This window comes from Vulpes vulpes, chromosome 10 (assembly GCF_048418805.1).
Source record: "Vulpes vulpes isolate BD-2025 chromosome 10, VulVul3, whole genome shotgun sequence".
Lineage (NCBI taxonomy): Eukaryota > Metazoa > Chordata > Mammalia > Carnivora > Canidae > Vulpes > Vulpes vulpes.
Window position 1 is genome coordinate 74,824,872 of NC_132789.1, and position 23,024 is coordinate 74,847,895.

General features: G+C 39.8%; 1 long non-coding RNA gene across 3 annotated transcripts in view; it reads left to right on the plus strand.

Annotated features, from left to right (window-relative positions):
• Positions 1-23,024, plus strand: part of LOC112930647 (uncharacterized) — a 229,539-nt gene that overhangs the window by 106,821 nt on the left and 99,694 nt on the right. For all 3 annotated transcript variants that reach the window (XR_011994926.1, XR_011994927.1, XR_011994925.1), the window contains one exon: positions 16,497-16,586. This is a non-coding gene — a long non-coding RNA (uncharacterized lncRNA). The remainder of the gene's footprint in view (positions 1-16,496; positions 16,587-23,024) is intronic.

Sequence of the window (23,024 nt, forward strand, 5' to 3'; positions counted from 1 at the left end):
ACATTTTTCTCCGTCTTCGATGAACCAGTGCACCCTAGGAGAACTGTTGATAGCCTGCCAGCCTGGTAGGTAGTGGTCAGTCCTCCTATGGCTTCTTTCTCCTGTGGGTCTTTATTCTGAAACAAAGAAGAAATAGTCAAATCAGACTTGCCCTCTTGGAAATGTGGTCCAGATTGCTCTACTCCCAAGCTCCAAAAAAGGTATACGTTTCATGGGCTAGATCGACACCGCCTCAGATGCAGCAGTCCGCTAAGGCCTGTCCGGCGTCCAGGTGTAGTGCGGTAGAGAAGCACCTGCTGTCAGAGGAAAGGAGAAGGGCTATGGGGTGGCGTTGGGTTCTCCTCTCTCAGCCCCTTCAACTTTGAGCCCTGGGGCAAGTTATTTAACCTCTGTGAACCTCTTGTAGTATGCCTCGCAGGGCCGCTGTAAGGATTAACTGAAGTCACACACACAGGACCTAGTAGCACATTATTGAACGTGTTGCAAAAAAGGCCCATGAGATATAAGTTGTTCTGTTTTCCCCCCTTTCTTTCCTCTCCCTTTCCCCTCTCTCCCTATCTCACATCCTCTCTTCCCTTTAGACATTGGTCTAAAAATAGTATCTCTGAGAGAGAAAACAGTTCTTCTAGAATGTCGAGTTGCACCTCCTTTCCATATGTGGCTTAAATGTCTCGGTTGGATTCATAGTTTCCTTTCTTCTCTTCTTTCTTTCTTTCTTTCTTTCTTTCTTTCTTTCTTTCTTTCTTTCTTTCTTTCTTTCCTTCTTTCTTTCTTTCTTTCTTTCTTTCTTTCTTTCTTTCTTTCTTCTTTTTCTTTCTTTCTTTCTTTCTTTTTTTTAAATGAACCGTTTTAATGTTCATGACTGACTTATTTCACTGTTCCTTTTTTTCTGTATATATATTTTTCCTCGAACTGTTTTAATTCTGACTGTTGACCTATACCCCTTTTTACTGGTGTTCTGTATTTTTTTCAATGAGAATTCTAATAAAGATTATTTTTGTAATCTTTTGCCTCTCTGTTTCCTCCACACAATGGGATTTTAGCTTGTGCTCTGAAAATGTCTGGGCTGCCCCAGTAAGATAAATGCTGCCTTTTCTGCAGAAACTGCCCACTGGCAAGGCTGAACCATAGCCTCCCTACATTTGCATATCAATGCACTTGGGGAATTTGTCAGTTCAGTTGTAACTTTGGTGCTGGTTTAACTTCTAAACACAGAGGAGTTATCATTTGACTTTATCACTAAGGTCTATGGAATACTTGTGAATGAAGAAAAGCACCACACAAGTACACAAATGCTGAAACTTTAAAAAAAAATTACACAATGGTATAAGTGTACTGCTGTAAAAAATAGAAGATAGTGAAAGTCAGTGACCCCATATCTGTATCCAGGGTTATTTTATTATAATTAAATTTATTTATCTACTTATTTATTAAGATTTGTTTAGAGAGAGAGATTGTGTGTGTGTTGGCGGGAGGGGCAGAGGGAGAGAATCTCAAGCAGGCTCCCTGCTGACCTTGCAGCCCTACATGGGGCTCAGGCTCATGACCCATGAGATCATGACCTGAGCTGAAACCAAGAGTTGGCTGCTTGACTGACTGAGCCACCCAGGTGCCCCTATTTATTAATTTATTTTTAGAAAAGGAGGAGTGGCAGTGGGAGAGGAAGAGAGAGGATTTTAAGCAGGCTCCATGCCCAGCGCAGACCCCTCCATGGAGCTTGATCTCATGACCCCAAGATCATGATCTGAGCCAAAATCAGGAGTCTCATGCTTAACTGACTGAACCACCCACGCGCCCCGAATTTATTCTTTAAACCTCATGCTTACCTCTACGTATCCAGAACCCCGTCATGTCCCTGATGCTTAGAGACATTAGGTAACTCTTCAGATGTTTGTGAATAAATGAATGAGAAAGAAAGGAAGGAGGAAGATGGAAGCAAATACAGAAGTAGAAAGCCATATCACCTTAAGAAGTTTATTGTACAGTTAGGGAAATAGAGAATAGCTGACACACATACACAGTTAAAGGTGAACTGCAAGAAGGAGAGCTTAATTCTGTAGGGGGGTCAACATTACTAGTCATTCAAGATGGCATGTAGTGAACGGTGTATCCAGAATTACGATAGGGATCCAGAGCAGGAAAAGTTCCCTAGAATCAGGGTAAGATCCATGTGAGGGTTGAAAACAGCCAGATTTTCATGGGCAAGAGTCAAGGATTTAAATATCAATTCATCAAGGAATTTATGAGAAGCTCAAATGAGTGGTTCTTGGAAAATTTTTCTGGCCTATAAAGTATTCTACCCCGGAGAACATATTTACTTCTAAATATCTTCACAAGGACTGTTAAAAGCAGATCGTAGATTTAATGGACACACTTGCTTAGATGAATTAATCACTGCTGAGTCTCAGTGGGCTGCAATTAGTATCACCCATGGGGGCACGATGAGTCCAAGTTACCAGCATGCCCGTGATTTCCAGGATGGACATGTATTCGCTCAGTTTCTCCCCTCCTTTATTCTTGTATTGAAACTCTAGTACTTGCTGGAATTATGAGGCCTCTTGTGCATTAGTGGCTGCCTTTGAGAAGGGCTCAGCATCCCCCAACAGCTCTGGATAGTGAGCCTGCCACTGGCCTCTTCAGGGTTATTGGTTGGCAGTAAATCTCTTCGTATGCCAGGGTAAAGTGCATATAGGTATGTTGGCCAGTGGAACAGAATGCTGCAGTAAAAAGGGATCTCACTCCTCAAGTGAATGAGTCCATCTCCGTCTTGCCAGTGGTCATGGCGCAAGTGGAAGATGCGAGCTTTCACCACCAACATCACCTTACTCTACAGAGGATAGCATGCACGGAATCTGGGATTGGGCAGGTTGAGAAAAGTCAGATTGTCTTACACATTCAAATCCCAAAATGCTACAATTATTGGAATTGTGAGTCTCCCAGAGAAGATGAAATAAAGAGTTCAGAATCCTTCTCTCATTTTTCGGATGGTCCCAGGTACTCTGAAGCCATGGTTCAAATAGCAGAGCCTGATCTTTTTGTCACAGTTTGGGTCTCACCAAGGAGATGATGTGTCCTCTGAAGTGTCTTTGCCCGAGTGGGAATGGTTTCAGTCTGGCCCACACACTCACTTGCCTACCGTTAGCACCACAGTCACTCCCATGGGTGTGTAAGGCATGACTTGGGGGGAGATCCAACCAATAGCTCTGGATCACAGTGGGGTCTACATGGACCAGAGCCCTGAATCTCAGTGAGCACCATAACATGACCCTCTTGGTCATGAGCTTCAGATAGTCATGACCATCTCCAAACCCATTCTTGGAATCAGATTTCCCAAGGGTAGCTATGCCAGAAAGAGCTGCCCCAGACCCTGTTATTCTAGATTAGATTGGATTAGATTGGATCTGAAACATTGATAGTCCAAGGGTGGAGTGGAATGGGATTTAAGAAAATCTCTTATGATTTTACCGAATGGCTCTTCTCCTCACAACCTTTTCATAAAGCAGACACCAAGACATATGATGATCTGGGGATGCAGGCCACTGATGCCAGGCCCCTCTTACCTTTCTTTCCACCTTCGGTCCTTATCAAGAATATAACATAAATTGGTTGTTTTAAGATAATAATATCAGCCATGTTTCATTCTTTCATTCCATCGGGGTTTTTTTCCCTCTTTTATGTGTTTAATTAGGCACTAAGAATAAATGCTTTCTAGCCAAGAGATTTATAAATATTCTGGGAGTATGTTTTAGTAGAGAATATGTAAGCAACATACTGGTCACCTAAAATTAGTTTACAAAAGAAAGGCTCAAAATATATTGATGACTTAATTCCTTGCTTAATTAAGTTCAAAGTCTTGGCTATCACCCACAAGGCCCATATGGCCTATACTCACCCCCACTTTCTAGTCTCATCTCCTGTCCATCATTCATCCAGTCCAGCCCCAATGACTTTGAGGTATTTCATGAATGTACCGAGTTGCTTCTACTTCACAGTCCCTTTACCCTTATTCATCTTTCTCCACAGATGACACTTTTCATCATCTGATGTACTACATATTTACCTGCTTTTAAAATATTGATTGATTATTTTTTCACACTAGAAAATCAGCTCCAGGAGGCCAGGACCACTTTACCCTCAGAGCCTAGAATTGTACATAGCAGGCACTCAAATATTTGTTGAGTGAAGTAACACTTAATCTGGCACTTCCTGGCATCTCTGTGTTAAGATAGTGGCATCATATATCACAACAAGAAAGAATCACTAATATTTCTCACTATTTGAATTAACCATGCTTTAAGCATTATATTCTTGTAAGACATATGGCTTTGTTTTTCCAGTTTTCCCCTGTTAGAGTACTGTGACGTGCATTTTCACCTATCACTTTTATGCCAATTCTTACTTAAGATAAATTTCTTAATTGTGGAATGACTGTAGTTTATGGGCATTTTTATAGTCCCTCGTATATATTCCCAAATTGCTTTCCAGGCATGATGTACCAGTCCACATTCCTATTAGAAAGGAGATGTCAGAAACTTACAGCTTGAGACTTCTTAAAATTGGTATTAATGCTGTTTCACCAAGTTAACTATATCCCCTTGCTCTTTTGGTGTCTTTTGCCTATTCTTTCCCGGAGTATCAAACTGTGCTATTTCCTTTTTCAACTTTAATTTCTATGATCAGATGAATTATTTTAGAAATGGAAGTCAAAAGTCATATTCTTTAATTCCCCTATTCTACATATGAGGAAATGAAGTTCCAAGATCATTCTGCTGGTTGCAAGCAAGGCTAGCAAGTCTAGGACTGAGGGACTCAGCACTGCACTCACATCAACACCTGAAAGTATTTAAAAACCATGAGTCAGCTAGTAGGAATCAGAGTACACCATGCTCTTACCTATGAGAGCCTACCTGTTCCTTATTAAAATGAATGTCAGAATGTCCACAAGAGAATCTCTTGATGTTGAGAGATTAGCTATATTTGTAGTGCGTAGGATGTAACTCTTAAGTTGAACTACCTGTTCCACTTGCTGTGTTAACTTGTCCTGGAATCTTTTATTTGTCTTAGTCTCTCTTGCACAATCTGGCTCCTTCTCATTTATCTTCTTTCTGAATTTCATAAAGTTACAATCCAACCAAGAAACTAGTAGCATTCATTCTACTTCTTTAAATACAAGTAAAAATAATTAGATTGCTGGTCTTTTTAACAAAGAAAAAGATTGTGTGCTTCTCTGAAGCTAGCACAAAATTGTCATTTGGAGATTTTGTGGGAATGACTATTCAAATCAGCATATACATTTGTAAAAACCTATACACCTTTGAAGACATCTGTCTTCATGGATAAACACACATGGTCTCCCATTTCTCAGTAGAGAAATGTACACTAATGAAAAACTTTGGAATCCTATATTGCCTTTCCTTTGAAATCCTCAAAACTGGCCCCACATATTTTTTCTCCCATGTATATGCTTTCATAAGATTTCAGATAAGGTGTTCACACCTCATTCATAAGTTGAATTGTTACGAGAATGCCATAGCTAAAGATCAGACAGTGGTTAACATCCATGGTAAACAAGAACAATGAACAAAGCTCTATTTCCCGACAGATCTTGAGGGGTGAATCAGTTGATAGCTTAAATAGGACACTGCGACCTGATAAAAAGCATTAGTATACAAATATATGTATTACCCTGGGTACCTACACTAAATTCAGGAAGTCTGAAATTCCAAATGGCTTATGGAGAATACACTGTTATTTACCGATAGGCTTTAATGGCTCTAAAGAAAATGTAAGAGCCCAGGTGAAGTAAATAACTCAATTGACGGGAGATCTCCCAAGGGAACTAGCATGACTGAGTTGAACAGTTGTTCACCATAGTTGTATGGGGCAGATGTGTACATATGGGTGAATCCCTTTGTTTCAGGGGAACAGATTTGTTAAAGGGCAGGAAGTAGTGAGGCTCACCTGAAAGAAACCAGGCTGTGCAAACAATATACATGATTTTGCAACTTTTTTTACTTTGAATATGTATTTTCTAGTTGTGGCCCCTTCTTACGAGATTGTAGAAAATAATTTCAGTAAATATTTTTTCTCAGTTTTATCAAATCCAAATCTTTAAAGCCAGGTGTACCCTCAACATCTGTTAGCGGGTCTACCCTCTCAAGTCTAGAAATAGCCTTCTCTTAAGACACCGATGGCCTCTTCCCTCCTCACTTCATTTCTATACTCTGTCCTTCTCCGAGGTGCCTAGGAACTAAGAAAACAGTAGTCCACCAACAACCTGTCTTCCAACCATGTCTTCAATGTACATCATCTTGATTAATCCTCTCAACAATCTCACCAGGAAGAGTTTATCCTCATTTCTATTTTTCATGTTTGGAAACTGAGAGACGGAAAATTGTGATTCACCAGGCTGCTTCTCACAGGATTCTCGTTATCCCCCCAGTGTCAGTCCTCAGACCTGGGGCATGACTCCTACTAGGTGTGCTAGTTATTAACATACTGTCTCTTAGCTCCAAACCCACCTTCTGTGTTTTGTATATAGTGATACAACATGATTCTCTTACTCTTACTTCTTAGAGGTTTGAGATGGGAATGAGTGTCCAATACCACCACCACACCACCTCTACACACACACACACACACACACACACACTCACCCATTTCCTTATTTCCTCTAATGGCTAACTTGCCCAGGAAAGAGAGGCCTTGGGACCCCCAATCACAGCTCCCATAGCTGATTTTTTTCTGTCTGCTGTTGGCCAAAATTTTCCTGTAATTCTAGCTTAAAGATCAGAATGATGCTAGAAAAAGCAGGGATGGCCCTATAGGGGCAGAATGTCCTCTGAGTACCTGAGTGGTAATCTTCCTGCCTCCCACAAGGGAAACAAAGCGTCAAGGATCATTAGGCCCTCTTGGGGACATTTTCTAGACCTTCCCCACTTTCTTGTGCAAATAGTGCGATTGTGGGAGGGTCTATATCCTAATTCTACTAGAGCAGGTGACAGCAAGAAGAAAGAAGTAGGTATTTCAAAGTGACCCAGCCATCCTTTTGCAACATCTGCAAGCTTTTGATAATAGAATACAGAGCATGCTGTCAATAACAGTTGGAGAACATGAGAGTAGAATTACAGTCAGAGTTCCCATCGCTGCCCCTGGCTAGATGCGTGACCATGAGACATTCATTTCCTCTCTTGATGCTGAAATTCTTCATCTGAAATCTGGGTATAATTTCCATCCTTCTCATTTCAAGTTGTTTTGAAGCTCAGCTCCAGCTATGCATGAGCAGAAATGCCTTGGTGAACTACGTGCTTTGGAAACGTAGCATCTCGAGGGTTGTTAAGTTGGAAATTAACACAAAATGGCAAAAACATAATTTCACTTGAAACTTAATGTGGAGATTTTAAGTTCATTCACTGGTTCACGTGCCAAGCCCTGTGCCAGGGGCTGGGGATAGTGCCAAGAACAAGACAGGCACAGTTCTCAGTGGAGACTAATGGCAGGGGGGATGACCCAGACTGAACAAGTGATCAGTAGGATAAGTGCTATGAGAACGCCTGCCCAGGGTTGGATGGATACATGGATGTGTCCTTGGGGGAATCAGAGAAGGCCTCCTAGAGAAGCGATATTTAATCCTGGTTTCAGAGGTGAGAGGCCACAACTTCCTAAATAGCATAAAACTAGAGTACACAAATACTGATACTCTCCCATTATGATGATTTCCACATCTTAACTAAAGATTCAAGTCATTCCTTTTACTCTCACACAGACACACACATAAAATTAAAAGGAATTCTTAGGCTAAAGATAACTTTACAAAAAAAATTTCCCATTCTGACCCTCTTTGGCCAGCTGTACAGGGTTCAGTGTCTCCCTGAACCACAATTGGGAGGTGCACCTCCATTTCTCCTGATACATACAACTGGGAACCATCTCTCCACTTCTCTGAGGGGATAAAAGTACATTTTCCTATCACCACATAAACATATCAGGGGCTTCCCTCTGAGGGTTAAAACCAAATCAACTTAAACTTAAATCAATTTAAAAACAAATGAACTTGATGAAAGGGGAACCCTCTTACACTGTTGGTGGGAATGCAAGCTGGTGCAGCTACTCTGGAAAATAGTATGGAGGCTCCTCAAGAAGTTAAAAATAGGGCTACCCTATGACCCAGCAATGTACTACTAGATATCTACCCCAAAGATACAAATATAGGGGCACTTGCACCCCAATGTTCATAGCAGCAATATCCACAATAGCCAAACTGGAAAGAGCCCATATGTCCACTGACGGATGAATGGATAAAGAAGTTGTGGTATATATACATTGGAATATTCCTCAGCCATCAGAAAGGACGGATACTTACCATTTACATTGATGTGGTTGGAACTGGAGGGTATTATGCTCAGCAAATTAAGTCAGTTAGAGAAAGATAATTATCATATGGTTCCACTCCTCTGTGGAATATAAGAAACAGCACAGAGGATCATAGAGGAAGGGAGGGAAACCTGAATGGGAGTCATCAGAGAGGGAGACAAACCATGAGAGACTCTTAAGTCTAGGAAGCAAACTGAGGGTCTCTGGAGGGGAGGGGATAAGAGCATGGGGTAATTGGGTGATGGGCATTAAGGAGGGCACATGATGTGATGAGCACTGGGTCTTTTATGCAACTGATGAATTATGAACTCTACTTCTGAAACTAATGGTGCACTATATGTTGGCTAATTGAATTTAAATTAAAACAATTTAAATAAATAAAATAGTGCCTGAAACATAGGAAAGATACAAGTGGAGGCCAATGTTACTATGACCACAATCGCCATTTTCTTTGCCTCCCCTCCTGCTTGCTTCCAGTTTACTTCAGTTTGCTTAAACCTCATGACTCATAGCCATAAACAGCTCTTAAGTTCACCAGTAGCTTCTATGTAGCTGGATCTGAAGAACTATTTCATTTCTCATTTTACTGACCTCTCCATGGCCAGCTACCCTGTTGATCAGTACCTTTTAAAAATCAGTACCTTTTTAAAACCTCTCTTCTGTTGACCTTATGAGACAACATTTTCCTATTTTTCTTCATATGTCTCTGGCTATGGTTCATTTCCTTTGCTGGCTTTTCCATCTCTGCCCATACACTTAATATAAAGTTATTCCGGATTTAGGCCTGGCTCTTTTTCTCCTCTCCCCTTAAGTAAGTCTTTTTAAGCCCATGGCTTCAATAACTTCTTCCCAGATGACATATATTCATATATGTCACTACCTCCTAGACACCTCCACTAGGATGTTACAAAGGTATGTCACTTGCAATATGTTCAAAACATATCCGTTATCTCCTGCCCTGAACCTGGGACTCCTCTAATTTCCTATGTCAGCAAATAATATCCATTGCATAAAGTAGAAATCCAGGAATAATCCTTGATTCAGTTTTCATTCCGTTTTTAAACGATTTCAAGTTGTATGTCACATGTATCTGTTGAATACGTCCACTTGCCTTTGTCCCCACAGCCACGACTCAAGGTCAATGTCCTCTCTGTTCTGTAGTCTCTTTGGCCTCCAGCCTCAGTGCAGCCAGATATGGTTCTTCAAATTCAAGTCTCACATGTCAACTTGCTCTCTTGCTTAAAATCCTTTAAGGGTTTTCCACTTGCTGTTATAATAAATAACAGTCATTACCATGCCTTCCAAGGTACTGTGGGGTCTGGACCCTGTCTACCTCTCCCACCTCGTATCTCCAGTTGACCTGTGCACTCTGTTCACTGTTTACATCAGTCCCTCAGTCTTTCAAACATGATAGTTCTTTTGCACCTCTTTACACTGATGGCTGTCTCCGTCTGGAAGCTTCTCCAAGCTTGCCACTCCACCTTCTTGTTTCCAGGGAAGGACTCCTATTCAACCTCCAGATTCTTCTCCTACCCTATGCCACCTTCCCAACTTCCCAGTCTAGATCAGTTTCATCTGTTATACATTCCCACCAGTGTTTCTTTTTCTCAAGAGATTTGACTCAGTTTGTAATTATTTACTAGGTAATTAATGCTCTTATTTCCAAAGATAATTTAGGCTCCATAATAGAAAGGCCTGTTTTTGGCCTCGCCCCTGTTTTTCCCCAGCACTTACATAGGAGGGCCTATTATATGGACGGAACTAACATTTGTTGAATACTTGAATGAATGTTTTCCCGCCCTAGCTTAAATTATCAGAATATTTCATGCTTTTTTTCAAAACTCCCAAATCTTCTCCAGATTGTGATCTTACCACATTCCAAGAAAGACTTGAAGATTATAATTGAATTTTTGGCTAAAACATAGCAACAATTCCTTTTTTAATAGATGTGGCTTTCCTATAAACGTGAGATTCATTTAAGCAGAAGTTGAAAGAATTTGTGTAAACATCCTCAAATCAAGTATACAAGATTCAAATAGGATCGCAGCTGCAATTAATTTGAAACCTAAATTGCATTTTTACATCAACAAAGTTACAGAAAAAAGAGTCATTAAGTAATTGCTATTGTGACATAGATTCATGCTATAGTTGAAATACTTTGCACAGTTGTAATCTCAAACTACCTTGAGGTTTGCCACATTCTTTAATTTTCTGATTGATTAAATGGATTATTTGACATTTTGGCAGATCGTAGAAATTGCTGAATAACAAAGACTCCTTTCATTCCTCATTATTTGCTCTCTCTGAGCTTAATGCAAATTCTTTAGAAACAATGGTGTGATATTTCCTTTTCTATAATTTTATTTCAGTGTTGTAGTTTTACTGATAACAGTAGCAATTCCTACACAAAAATTTCACATCATTAACTTAGCATTCTCTGTAATTAAAATGTAATGCAGGGATCCCTGGGTGGCGCAGCGGTTTGGCGCCTGCCTTTGGCCCAGGGCGCGATCCTGGAGACCCGGGATCGAATCCCACATCAGGCTCCCGGTGCATGGAGCCTGCTTCTCCCTCTGCCTGTGTCTCTGCCTCTCTCTCTCTTTCTGTGACTATCATAAATAAATAAAAAAAATAAAAAAATAAAAAAAATAAAAAAATAAAATGTAATGCATAATGAGATATGAACTTCATATCACTTTCAGACTTTTTTATTCTTGCCATTGTACAGAGGAGTTAAAAAAAAAAAAAAACAACGAACCGACTGATGATGGAAAATTTCTTCAGTTTTGGCTGCCAATGCATCCTTTGGGAAGCTAGGTATTTCCAGGTGGCCGGTTAAATGATGGTTTGGACAGTGTTTACATTGACTGGACTGGCCAGAGGAGGGCTTTTTTGTTCCAAGTTCATTTTTTTCTAGTCTATTCAGTTAGTACTGGTTATATAAATATTGCATTATTTCCCCTCATTCACTGGGACACCCACAGGCCTTCCTTTACAACCTACATCCAACTTTTGACTTGTGTAAGGTTCCCTGGGTAGACTCTCTAATTAGATTATCGTGCCTTCTCCAGGAGAGAACATATTTGTTATGGGGCTGATGGCCCAGATAGGCTACCCCAAACAAGCATTCACTGGGTTCCTACTAAGTGATAGGAGCTGTGCTAGTCTTAGAAATAGACACTGAAGAGACGATGACTTGTCTTTAGCACAAGATACTCAGACTCAAGTGGGGAAAGCAATTACGACATATAAATAACTGCTATATTGGAGGATTTAACCATCCCTTACCCAGACTTGGCAAGCAGGGAAGCCTTGTCAAGGAAGTAACATCTCAGCTAAGATTTGAAGGATAAGTAGGAGGAAGCCTCGTGCAGAGGAGTGCAGGGGAAATGTACAGCATTCAGAATGAAGCAGCAACATATGTTCAGTGTGGAAACATCATCCACCTTGACAAGATTCAAGATCGACAATCAATTCCAATCCAGTACATCCCAAGCGCAGGCTATAGAAGAGGTGGCTTTAAAAGAGGTGATTCCTGTAGACATGACGGGTGTGTCAAATATGGAACTCTATGTTATCTTTGTATGCAGTCAAGAGCCACTGAAGATTCAGAGACAGGGAAGGCTATGATCAGCTTTGATTCTCAGGAAGATCTCTCTGGTGCTTGAGTGGGAGGAAAAGATAAGATGGAGGCAGGGGAACCCAATAAGAGGCTGAAGCAGGAGACAGTGTTTATCAGGACCTGAAGTATGTGATAGCAATGGAAGAGACAACGGGGGACAGATGAGAAAGCCACTTAGGAGTATTAGGCAGGAGTTTTCAACCATTGAATACAGGTGGGGAAGGAGGAACAGGGTTGAGGACAATGCTTAGGCTTTCCTGGGCTCCTGCGTGGATGGCATTACATTCCATGAGATTACACATGCTTCCTGTTGGTAGGACTAATTAAAAATAGCTGGACACACACCTGGATTCTGGGAACTTTAAGCAGAAGTGATCCATAGCATTCCTTAGCTGGAAACTTTCCTCTCGTGCGAGAGGTTTGAGACTGTGGCCTTTTCCACCACAGGGAGTCTTCTGTTAGGTGGCCTTTTATGTTCTCGTGCTACCCTCCTCCATGGGTTTCTCTCTTTTATACCACATAGCAGACTGTGCTGCAGTTGTCTCTTTACTTAACCCTTTCCCCTGCTAGACTGTGAGTACCTTTTGAGCAGGGACCGTGTCTTAGGAATTATTACTCAGACATCCATGAACTCTACAGTGTGCTCAGCATTCATAGTGTGTACTATGTGTCAGGCACCAATTCACTGCAGACTCAGGACCTTCCATAGTGCCTGGGACATAGGAGACCCTTAATGAATGCTTGAGGAATTGAATTCAGCCCAACATTTGATTCAGTTGGCTACTCTTCAAAGATTTTTGCTCCAATGTGAGCAAATCTCAGAGTGTAAGTTCTGCACAGACAGTTTGGTTGAGACTAGCCTTTCTACTCGTGGAGTCTGAGGACCAATAGCATTAGCATTACCTGGGAGCTTGTTAGAAATACAGAATCTCAGTGCCACCCCCTACTACCCCCTCCCCCCACAACACACACATTTACTGAATCATAATCTCTGTTGTAACAAGGGCCCCAGGAAAACTGCGTGCATGGTAAGGTTTGAGAAACCTGCCTCTGGAGAGTCAGTGTGCATTGCTTTAGTCCACAGATGAGTAGTGTGCAAACAGTGTGCAAACCCAGCATCCCCTGATTATGCCTCCTACATTCCAGTCTAAACTCATCTTTCTTCTCCACTCTGCCCCCACCAAACTTCAGTCACAAAGGGGCAAGTTTTCCCCCTCTCTTGTTTTATCAATCTGTTACCCATCTGGTCTGGCTGCACTGTGGCAATACCCTATATAACAAGTCGTAGTGCCTACCGTTTTTCCAGAATAATAGTGAATAACCATGGGTGCTTTGCAATTAAGTTCAGTATGTATTTAAATCCTGAGTCTGTCACTGACTAGTGGACCCATTTTCTCATCAGTAAAATGAGGGTGACAGTAGTATCCACATCATAGGATCATGGTGAGGAATACATGAGGTATTGAGTACCTGGCTTAGTAATTGACACACAGAACTTGTTACATGGAGCTGCAATGATTCCTCTCATGCAAATCCTTTCAACTTTTCAGTAGCTATTTAATGACACTTATTGAAGACCTTTGATGTGTAAAGCCTTGGAGCATGGAGGTTGCAAAGATCTACACCATAAGTCCAGTGAAGGAGATAAAATAACAAATAAATTACTGTACTGAAAGGGAGCATCTACTGAGTGCCCCACGTATGATCGGTTGCTCTAGGTCAGTGGTCCCTAATGTGGCTTTTATAAAATACTGATGCCAGGACCTCCCCCTAGAAACTTTGATTTAATTGACCTATTTGGCACCTGGTATTTTTTAAGTACACCCTGGATGGTTCTATGTGCAGCAGGTTTCAGACCACAGACAGGAAATCCAATGAGAAGAAATCACTTCTAGATGAGATCCTTGAAGAAATCTTATAGAAGGGGTTAGTTATCTGGAGGGCATGGCATGGTATTTTTTAAAAAAGATTTTATTTATATATTCATGAGAGACACAAGGAGAGAGAGAGAGAGAGAGAGAGAGAGAGAGAGAGAGAGAGGCAGAGACACAGGCAGAGGGAGAAGCAGGCTCCATGCAGGGAGCCAGACGTGGGACTTGATCCTGGGGCTCCAGGATCACGCCCTGGGCTGAAGGCGGCGCTAAACTGCTGAGCCACCTGGGCTGCCCTGGTATGATATTTTCTAAGCTTAATTAAGAATCATACTTTTTGTTATAAAAACTTAAAATGGTGAAGACTGTTTTTTTTAAAAAGCAAAATATCCACACCAAACCCCATCATTCTTTTTATTGTGTAAAGTTGTCTCCCTTCTTTTGTCCATATGCATATGTATGTGTCATACTGAAAGAGAACTATTCAATAGAAATATAATGTGAGCCTGAAATTCAAGCCACATATGTAATTTTAAATTTCCCAAGATCTGTATTATAAAAATTTGAAGAATATAGGTAAAAATAGTTTTAGTAATGTATTTCATTTTACCTAATAATGCAAATATTGTCATTCCAACATGTAATCAATATAAAATTAAATAAGATATAATTTGTTCTTTTTGCACACTAAATATTCAAAATCCAGTGTGTATTTTACAGTTAATACAAATCTTAATTCAGACTAGCCTCATTTCAAGAGCTCAATAGCCATACGCAGCTGGTGGCTACCATGTTGAACAGTATAGTTCTAAAAAGTCTGATTTAAATAAGACATGGAAGCAATTCAGAATTAGTGGATATTTTGTAACTATTATTATTATTTTTGTAGTTATTGCTGATATAGAGATCTGGTTCAGGACAAATCTCATAGAGTCAGACCACATTGGGAATTTACCTCAAATACTGGGTTAAGGTATTTTAATTTGATTTAATGGTCATGAGAAAGGACAGGCAATTCCTAATAAGAACATTAATTTAGCTGGAATATGTTAGGTGAATTGGAAGAAAGGCCAGTTGGAGGTGAGAAGGGCAATTAGAAGTCCAAGGGAGAGCTAATTATGTCATGGATTCCAGCCAAGGCAGGGGAAATGGAAAGAAAGAAATAAATAGGGTAATGTTCACAAAGACATGGTGATGGATTCCATTTGGGATTAGAGTAGAGAATAGAGTCGATGATGACTCCTTGACAGATCAGAAAGTCAAAGGGAAGAGTTTATTTAGGGGGTACCAGAGTGATTCTGTTCAATTTTAGTGTTGTTGAACTTGAGATGACTTCCTGATCCAAATGTCTAACTGGTGATGATTGGAACATGGGCTTGGAGTTTACAAGAATGAGGAGTGAAACCACAGAAGAGAGTGGAAAGCATAACAGAGGAGTGCTGTAGGGCAATAGGAACGCTATCTTTAAACACCTAAAGAACTGGTGTCTGGGAAATGGGCGCCAATGTGACTCTGCAAAGCAAAAGCAGCATCAGTCGGGAAAGTCATAGAGAGGCAGAGTTTAGCTTCAGATGAAAATAACACTCAGATTATTGCCCACACATAGAATACGTGGCTTCAAAAGGTAGCAATCCTTGGGCTTTTTTTTAGAGCAAACATTGAGAAATAAAAGCACATATAAATTCATATGACTTTCTCCCTAAATAGACTTTGCGTCATTTCTATAAGACCTTATTTAAACTCCAGTCTTTTTTTAAAAATTATTTATTTATTTATTTATTCATGAGAGAGAGAGATTGAGAGGCAGAGACACAGGAGAAGGGAGAAGCAGGCTCCATGCCAGGAGCCCGACCCAGGACTCCGGGATCGCGCCCTGGGCCAAAGGCAGGTGCTAAACTGCTGAGCCACCCAGGGATCCCCTAAACTCCAGTCTTAAACACACCACCTGAGTAGACTGTTACTCTCTATGTAACTCCTTTATGCATAGGTTTCTGGGCAGAGGCCATACCACTGGTAGGTTTTATTAGCCATCCTGGATTCATCCTTCTTCCGCTTGCTCCTTGAGTCTTTCTGACACAGAGTATTTCTCTCAACACATGGTTACTCTGTTTTCTAGCCAGGGATCGATCTTCTTTGCCTTTCTTCTCTCTGTCCTACCAATGGTAACTATTAAGAGGGCATATGCGTTTTGGTTTGTAGGGAGAATCTATTATTCCCTTTTCTCCTCCTACCTCTCCTTAGATCGATCCGGAATCAATAAAAAGTACATTTAGTCAATTATAGGGTTAAGTTGTGGTATGATTTTTGTGTGATGTGAAAAGAAATAAAATCTGAACCTGCATGAGGGTGCATGACTTCCCTCCCTCCCTCTCTGTCTCTCTCTTTCTGTCTCTCCCCCTTCCTCCTTTTTTCTCTCCCTCCCTCCTTTTCTTCTTCCTCCTCCTCTCTTGAATCTTTTTTTTTTTATTTTGGCTTGATATCGGACATATTATTGGTTATAAAGGGACCTCAGTCTTTCTCCCAAAAGACATAGGGGTTCTTTCTCTTCATCTTTTTAGAAAACAAGCAGGATTCTGGGAGGATTTGGAGCATTCCAGATGATGCCATTCTGTTTTCTCTTTTTATTTTAGCCCCAGATCCCAGAAGCAGAAGAAGTTGTGTGGATACACATGGCTGAGTCTATTAACTAAGACCTCTATTGGAGAGCGTACAATGTCGTGGTAAGAGCACAGAGTCTGGAGCCAGGCTGCCAGATTTAGTCCTAACAATACCACTCACTAGCCATGTGCCCTGGGTCAGTGTTATTTCACCTCTGTGTTTCTTCCATTCCTAACCTGGAAAATAGAGATGTGTTATTTCTACAGTTATGTGGCTGGTGATGAGGATAGAGCAGTGATGAAACAGATGACATCCCTGTTCTGATAGAGGTTACATTCTGGCAAAGAAGACAGAAAGCAAACAGGTATATGATTTGTTGAGTGGTGATAAGAGCAAAGAAGAAAGGGAATACAAGGTAAAAGGATAGAGAGTGATGGAAGGGTTCAATTTTTATGGAAAAAAATGTAAGGAAAGGAAGAGAAAGCCTTTGTGAAAAGTGATGTTTCAGCAAAGAGTTTGTACATATTTGGGAAAGTGTATCCACACTGAGGAAAAGCAAGTGTAAGGCCTTGGTGAGGAAAGCTTCTTTGAGTGTTCATGAAAGTGAGGGGGCTAAAAAGGCTGCCAGCAGATGAACATAGAAGACAGATCATGTATGGCCTTGTAGGCCATGGTAAGAGATTGGATGGTATTCTGAGCAAAATGGAAAGTCATTGGAGAAGAGTGAGAAATGACTGCAAAGTATTTGCCAGCACAATTAGAATTCTGTAGAAAGCTGTCATTTACTGAGGTGAGGCAAGATTGAGGAAGAAACAGAATGGGGACATCAAAAGTTTATGACCAGACATATTAAATTTGAGATGCCTATTAAATTTTTAATTGCAAAAGTCTAGTAGGAAGTTTAATGTATATATTTGGAGTTCAAATGCTGCTGTGAGTCCGTGGGGGGTGAGAACTGAAAATTGACCATTGAATTTAATAGCACAGAGGTCATTAGTGACTTGGACAGGAATATTTCAATATTTTCATATTTCACCATGTCAGTGGGAGAATGAATGCCTGACAGCAGATAGGGAGACAGGATGAGAAGATTCTGCTTCTCGCTGTGACAAGTAACCTCCTGCTGAAATAACTAGAAAAGCTGGATTTTTAAATCCTATTTGAAGATATCTGAGATATATTGAGACTGAAAGTATTTGAGAAGCCAAGATGCACAAAGGAAATTTATTGAGGCAAGCTCAATATTTAATATGGGTGTTCTTTTCTACTTAAGGAATTTGCCTATTCCTAAGTGGTACTAGAAATAGAAGCTGGGAGACCAAGCAGGAAGTCATAGCAAAGGAACTAAGAAGCTTGTCAGACCTGTGGACAGTGTAACAGAGCTGTAAAGACCAAAAATTAGAGGGAGGAGGATGGGAGAATAACTCAGGATTTTATTTGGGACCCGTGATGGGCTTTCTCTTGAGTAAGAGGAACCAGAAATAGGCCAACCTTCCCAAAGAGTAAAACCCAGCTTCTCCTCACCTCAATCACAGACTAGAGTAACTGTCTTCCAGAAGTGAAAAGAAATTCTCTGGAGCAGATTTGTCTAAGAGAACTTTACGTGCTGATGGAAATGTTCTAGATTTGTTTTGTCTAATGAAAAAGCAGCCACTAGCCACACATGACTCCTGAGCACTTGCATTGTGACTAAGTATGACTGAGGAAATAATTTTCAATTTTTTAAAATTTTAATTAATTTAAGTTTAAATAATCACATGTGCTCAATTGCCATCATATTAGACACTCTAACTCTGGAGGAAAATAACATCGTTCGAAGCCTCAAATTATCTCTCTAATTTCTAATAGTCATACATCTTGTCTACTTTTGAAAAATGGCAGGCATATCAGAATATAAGGATAAATGATTAAAAGACAAGAGAAAAAATTAAGAGAACCATAGATGATCCAAATGTATCAACTATGATTGATGTATTTAAAAAACTTAATAAAAAATAGGAATTTCAACAGAAAATTGGTACTAGAAACAGAAATAAATGGAAATTTGTGAACAAAAAATTTTAAAATTCAGTAGATGGGTTTGGTTATAGATTAGAACAGCTGATGAGAAGATTAGTAAACTGGAAGATTGGTCATTAGAAATTGTCTGTATTGAAGTACAGGGGAAAAAAAGAATGGGAAAAAATGCAAAAGCTCCTGTATGACATGAAACATAGTGACCAGGTCTAGCCTGGTCAAGTGAAGTACCAGAAGGAGAGGAGAGAGAATGAGGTTTGAACAATCTTTCAAGACATAAGAATTTTCAGAACTAATGGAAATCTTCACACCAGATTCAAGAAACTGGACACATTCTAGGTAAGATGAATGGTAGTAGGTATAGTTACACCTGGGTACACTGGGAAAAAAACTGTTGAAACTAAAAGACAAAAGATCTTTAAACCGTCTAAGTCTGGAAAAGTTTCATTACCTTCAAAGGAGCAACAGTTAAGACTTAAACTGACTTCTAGTTGAAAATTATGGAAGCAAGACAGCAACAAAGCATCTTTAAAGAACTGAAACAACAACAACAACAACAACAACAACAACAACAACAACAAAACCCTGCCAACCTCACATTCTATACTTCGATGAAGACATCTGTTTAAAAGTAGGCAGAATCACAATGTTTTCAGACAAATAAAAATGAAGAGAACGGATTCACAAACATAGATGAAATATTAAGAGAAGATTTTTAGGCAAAAGGAAAATCCCAGATAAAAGTGCAAGAAGGAACAAAAATCACTTGAAAGGATAAAATCTGGATGATTCACATAAAACAATGTAATGACACCGTCAAGGAGCAGTGAGCTACTATGGTACAAAGTTAAGGGTCTTGGATCCAAACCAAGCATACATAATTCCATTTCATATATCCTACATCAGTGCCTGGCCTAAATGAATCAAAACACCATATCTCTTACCATACCAGTAGAAGCTGGTATACATCCATGTACAATGCCAGGTTGGTTATCAGGTTACCCCTGTAAACTTAAGTATCTTATTAGGATAAGCAAAGTTAGAAAATTAAATGTGTTGAAGAGAACATAAGTGAAAAACAAAGAATTATTTTGTGTTGAACCACTTACCACATCGTAAACTGCTGGCATAAAAAGGATGTAGTAATTCTAGATGTTATTCACCTCCATTTTGCCTTAACACAAATGACTGGACCATCTACTTAAGAAACCTGCATCCTACTTCTCTTTTCCATATTAATCAGAAGTACCTCACTTCTCTGAGTTTTTAGTTTAGCAGGGGGGTACAGAGAATGAAAATACTGACAACAAATCTGACACTTGAAATGGAAGCCATACACAGAATAGAATAATGAACTGAAAGTTGTTGAGTCCAGGGAGCTCTGAAGGTTTGGAGGAGGGATCATGCTAGGTAGGGGTGGGCAAGAGATTGATAGGGCTCTTTAGAGTTCCTCCTTTATCCAGAGCTATTCCAGTTCAATTATGATTTTATTTGAGGGAATCTTTCTATTGATTACACTAAAGAAAAAAAAAACTTTTCCCAATATTTTTTTTATTTTTTATTTTTTTACTTTTCCCAACTAAATGGCAGTTACTAGTCTAGTCCAACCTACTCAGTGAGGAAACTATGTCCGAGAAGAGACCAACACAGATTTATTTTTTATTTATTATTTTTTAAAGATTTTATTTATTCATGAGACACACACACACACACACACACACACACACAGAGGCAGAGGGAGAAGCAGGCTCCAGGCAGGGAGACTGACATGGGACTCGATCCTGGGTCTCCAGAATCCAACCCTGGGCTGAAGGCGGCGCTAAACCACTGAGCCACCTGGGCTGCCCCAGATTTACATTACAATTTTGTGGAGCTTAGAAGCAAACTTTTTTTTTCCCCCTACAAAAAAAAGACCCCAAGCTTCATCCAGTATGAGTACTCATGTGTGAAACTCTACATTAGTCAGTTTGAGGAAATTACCTGGATAATTTTAGTGGCAAATAAATCAGTAATCTGAAGTGATTTAGCGTGGGACTAATGACACTTTATATCATTTTAAGTACAGTTAAATTTCTTAATTAGAGATACTCTAGAGACTTAGAAAAATGTCTACAATTAGGGCATGTCATTAATTCTAAGGAAATACAGCTTCCTGGGCAGCACCTGCTAGGTATATGCAATTGCCAGGTTAATATGGATGATTAGAAATTACTAGTTTCTGGGCTCTAAAGCCAATTAACTCCTGAAATCCCAGCTACACTGGTGTCCACAGTGGTTTGTTTATTTATTTATTTATTTATTTATTTATTTATTTATTTATTTATTTATTTTTAAAGGCTTTGTTAATTTATTTGAAAGAGAGAGAACGAACATAAGCTGGGGGAGGCAGGGGGGCAGGCAGAGGGAGAAGGAGAAGCAGACTGCCTGCTGAGCGGGGAGCCCCGACGAGTGGCTTGATCCCAGGAAGGACCTTGAGATCATGACCTGAGTGGAGCACAGACACTCAACCAACCAAGCCACCCAGGTGCCCCAGCAGTGACTTATTTTAATATTCTATGCCAATGTGCTTACATTTCATAACTATCAGAGGTTGAGAAAATTCAGTACACGTATTAAGTATTAGCCACAGAATAGTAGAAGCTGATTCCTTGACTCCACATCTTCTGAAAATGCATCTTTTACGAGAAGAAATATGTTCACAGTGATGACACTCCCTTTCTGATTTCTTCACTTCCAACCACAAAAGTTGAGTAAATGGTAATGTACTTTTTTTTTTTTAACCATTTCATATGTGTCTGATGGGCAAAGACATATATTTATGTTTATTCTCTTCAACCTAAATCAAATTATCCTTCAGCTTTAATTTGAAAGCCTCTGGATATTCTAGTTCTTAGCATCCCAGCAGAATTTTGTCTTCATGAGCCACCCGTACTACATAACTTTAAGAAGGTAATTGCAGTCATACGATGCATCCGTGTTCTTTAAGGTCGGGACAGTGATCATAGTTAATGTAGAGAACCAACTCGACAGCGTGCCCAACCATTTGCTTTACACATGTTATCCCAATGTCACCTATCCTGCAACCCCATAAATACTCCAATTATACATGTTTTATAGATGTAGAAACTTAGGTGCAGGGGAACAAAAGAAGAAATTGTCCGATGTCACAAAGCTCATTGGAGTTAAGCTGGGCTTTGAATGCTGCTTTTACTCCAAAATGCATGCCTGGAAGACTATGATTTCTAACTCTGCTTGCAATGCTATGGCCAGGAAAAAATACTGTCTCATTTGAATGATGCTTTGTATTTACAGAGTTCTTTATCCCTTTGTCATATTAGATTTGAAAAGTTCTCTAAGGAGGTAGGAAAGTAAGGAACCTGGGACATAAAGAGGATGTGACATACTCAATATCCTATATTTTACTGTGAAATCCAAGTTCTTCCCAAGAACTTTGTTCCCGTGCAGTAAAATACATAATAATTATAATGATAATAACAATAATAATAAAATAATGTAAACATGTATTGAATGTCCATCTTATGCCAAGAGGCTTTTCTCCTCTCTGTCATCATTCTGTATGAAAATCTTAACATTAAAAAACAAAACAAAACATATGAAGATATCATTAACATTTTTATGTCTATAGTAATGTCAATGGGCCCATAGTTGTCTCAGCTTTCGATCTGGAATTACTTTTCCATTAGGCACTGTCCCAACAAACATCTACACATACTCATTTAGGAGCCCTGAAAATCATTCCTTTACAGTTTTCTGTCTATTCTCGACAGTAATACCTCAGTGTAAGATCTCTTCATTTCACACCAGAGTTACAACAGTTTTCTAGTCAACCTTTTTTTTATTTTAATTTTATTCATTTATTCATGAGAGACACATGGAGAGAGGCAGAGACACAGGTGGAGGGAGAAGTAGGCTCCATGCAGGGAGCCCGATGTGGGACTTGATCCCGGAACTCTGGGATCACAAACTGAGCCAAAGGCAGATGCTCAACCGCTGAGCCACCCAGGCATCCCAACATTTTTATTAAAAGACCTAATTTTTTAAAAAGTAGTATTAGGTTTACAGCAAAATTGAGGTGACAGTACAGATACTTCCCATAAAATCCCTGCTTCTATACATGCAAAGTCTTTCCCATTATAAATATATCTCAGCAAAGTGGTAAATTTTTTTTTAATCAAGAACAAACTCACATCAATACATCATAATCACCCAAAGTCTATAGTTTCCCTGAAGGTTCACTCTTGGTATAATATACTCTATGGCTTTGGACAAATGTATAATGACATACGTCCATCATTATAACATTGTACAGAATATTTTCACTGCCCTAAAATCTGCTGTGCTCTGCATATTCATCGCTCCTACCTCCTCTCACCCAGCAATCTCTGATCATTTTACTGACTTCATAACTTTGCCTTTTCTAAAACATCATTTGTTTGGAATCACACAATATCCAGCCTTTTCAGATTGGGTTCTTTCACTTGGTAATATGCATTTGAGGTCCCTCCTTGTCTTTCTGTGACTTT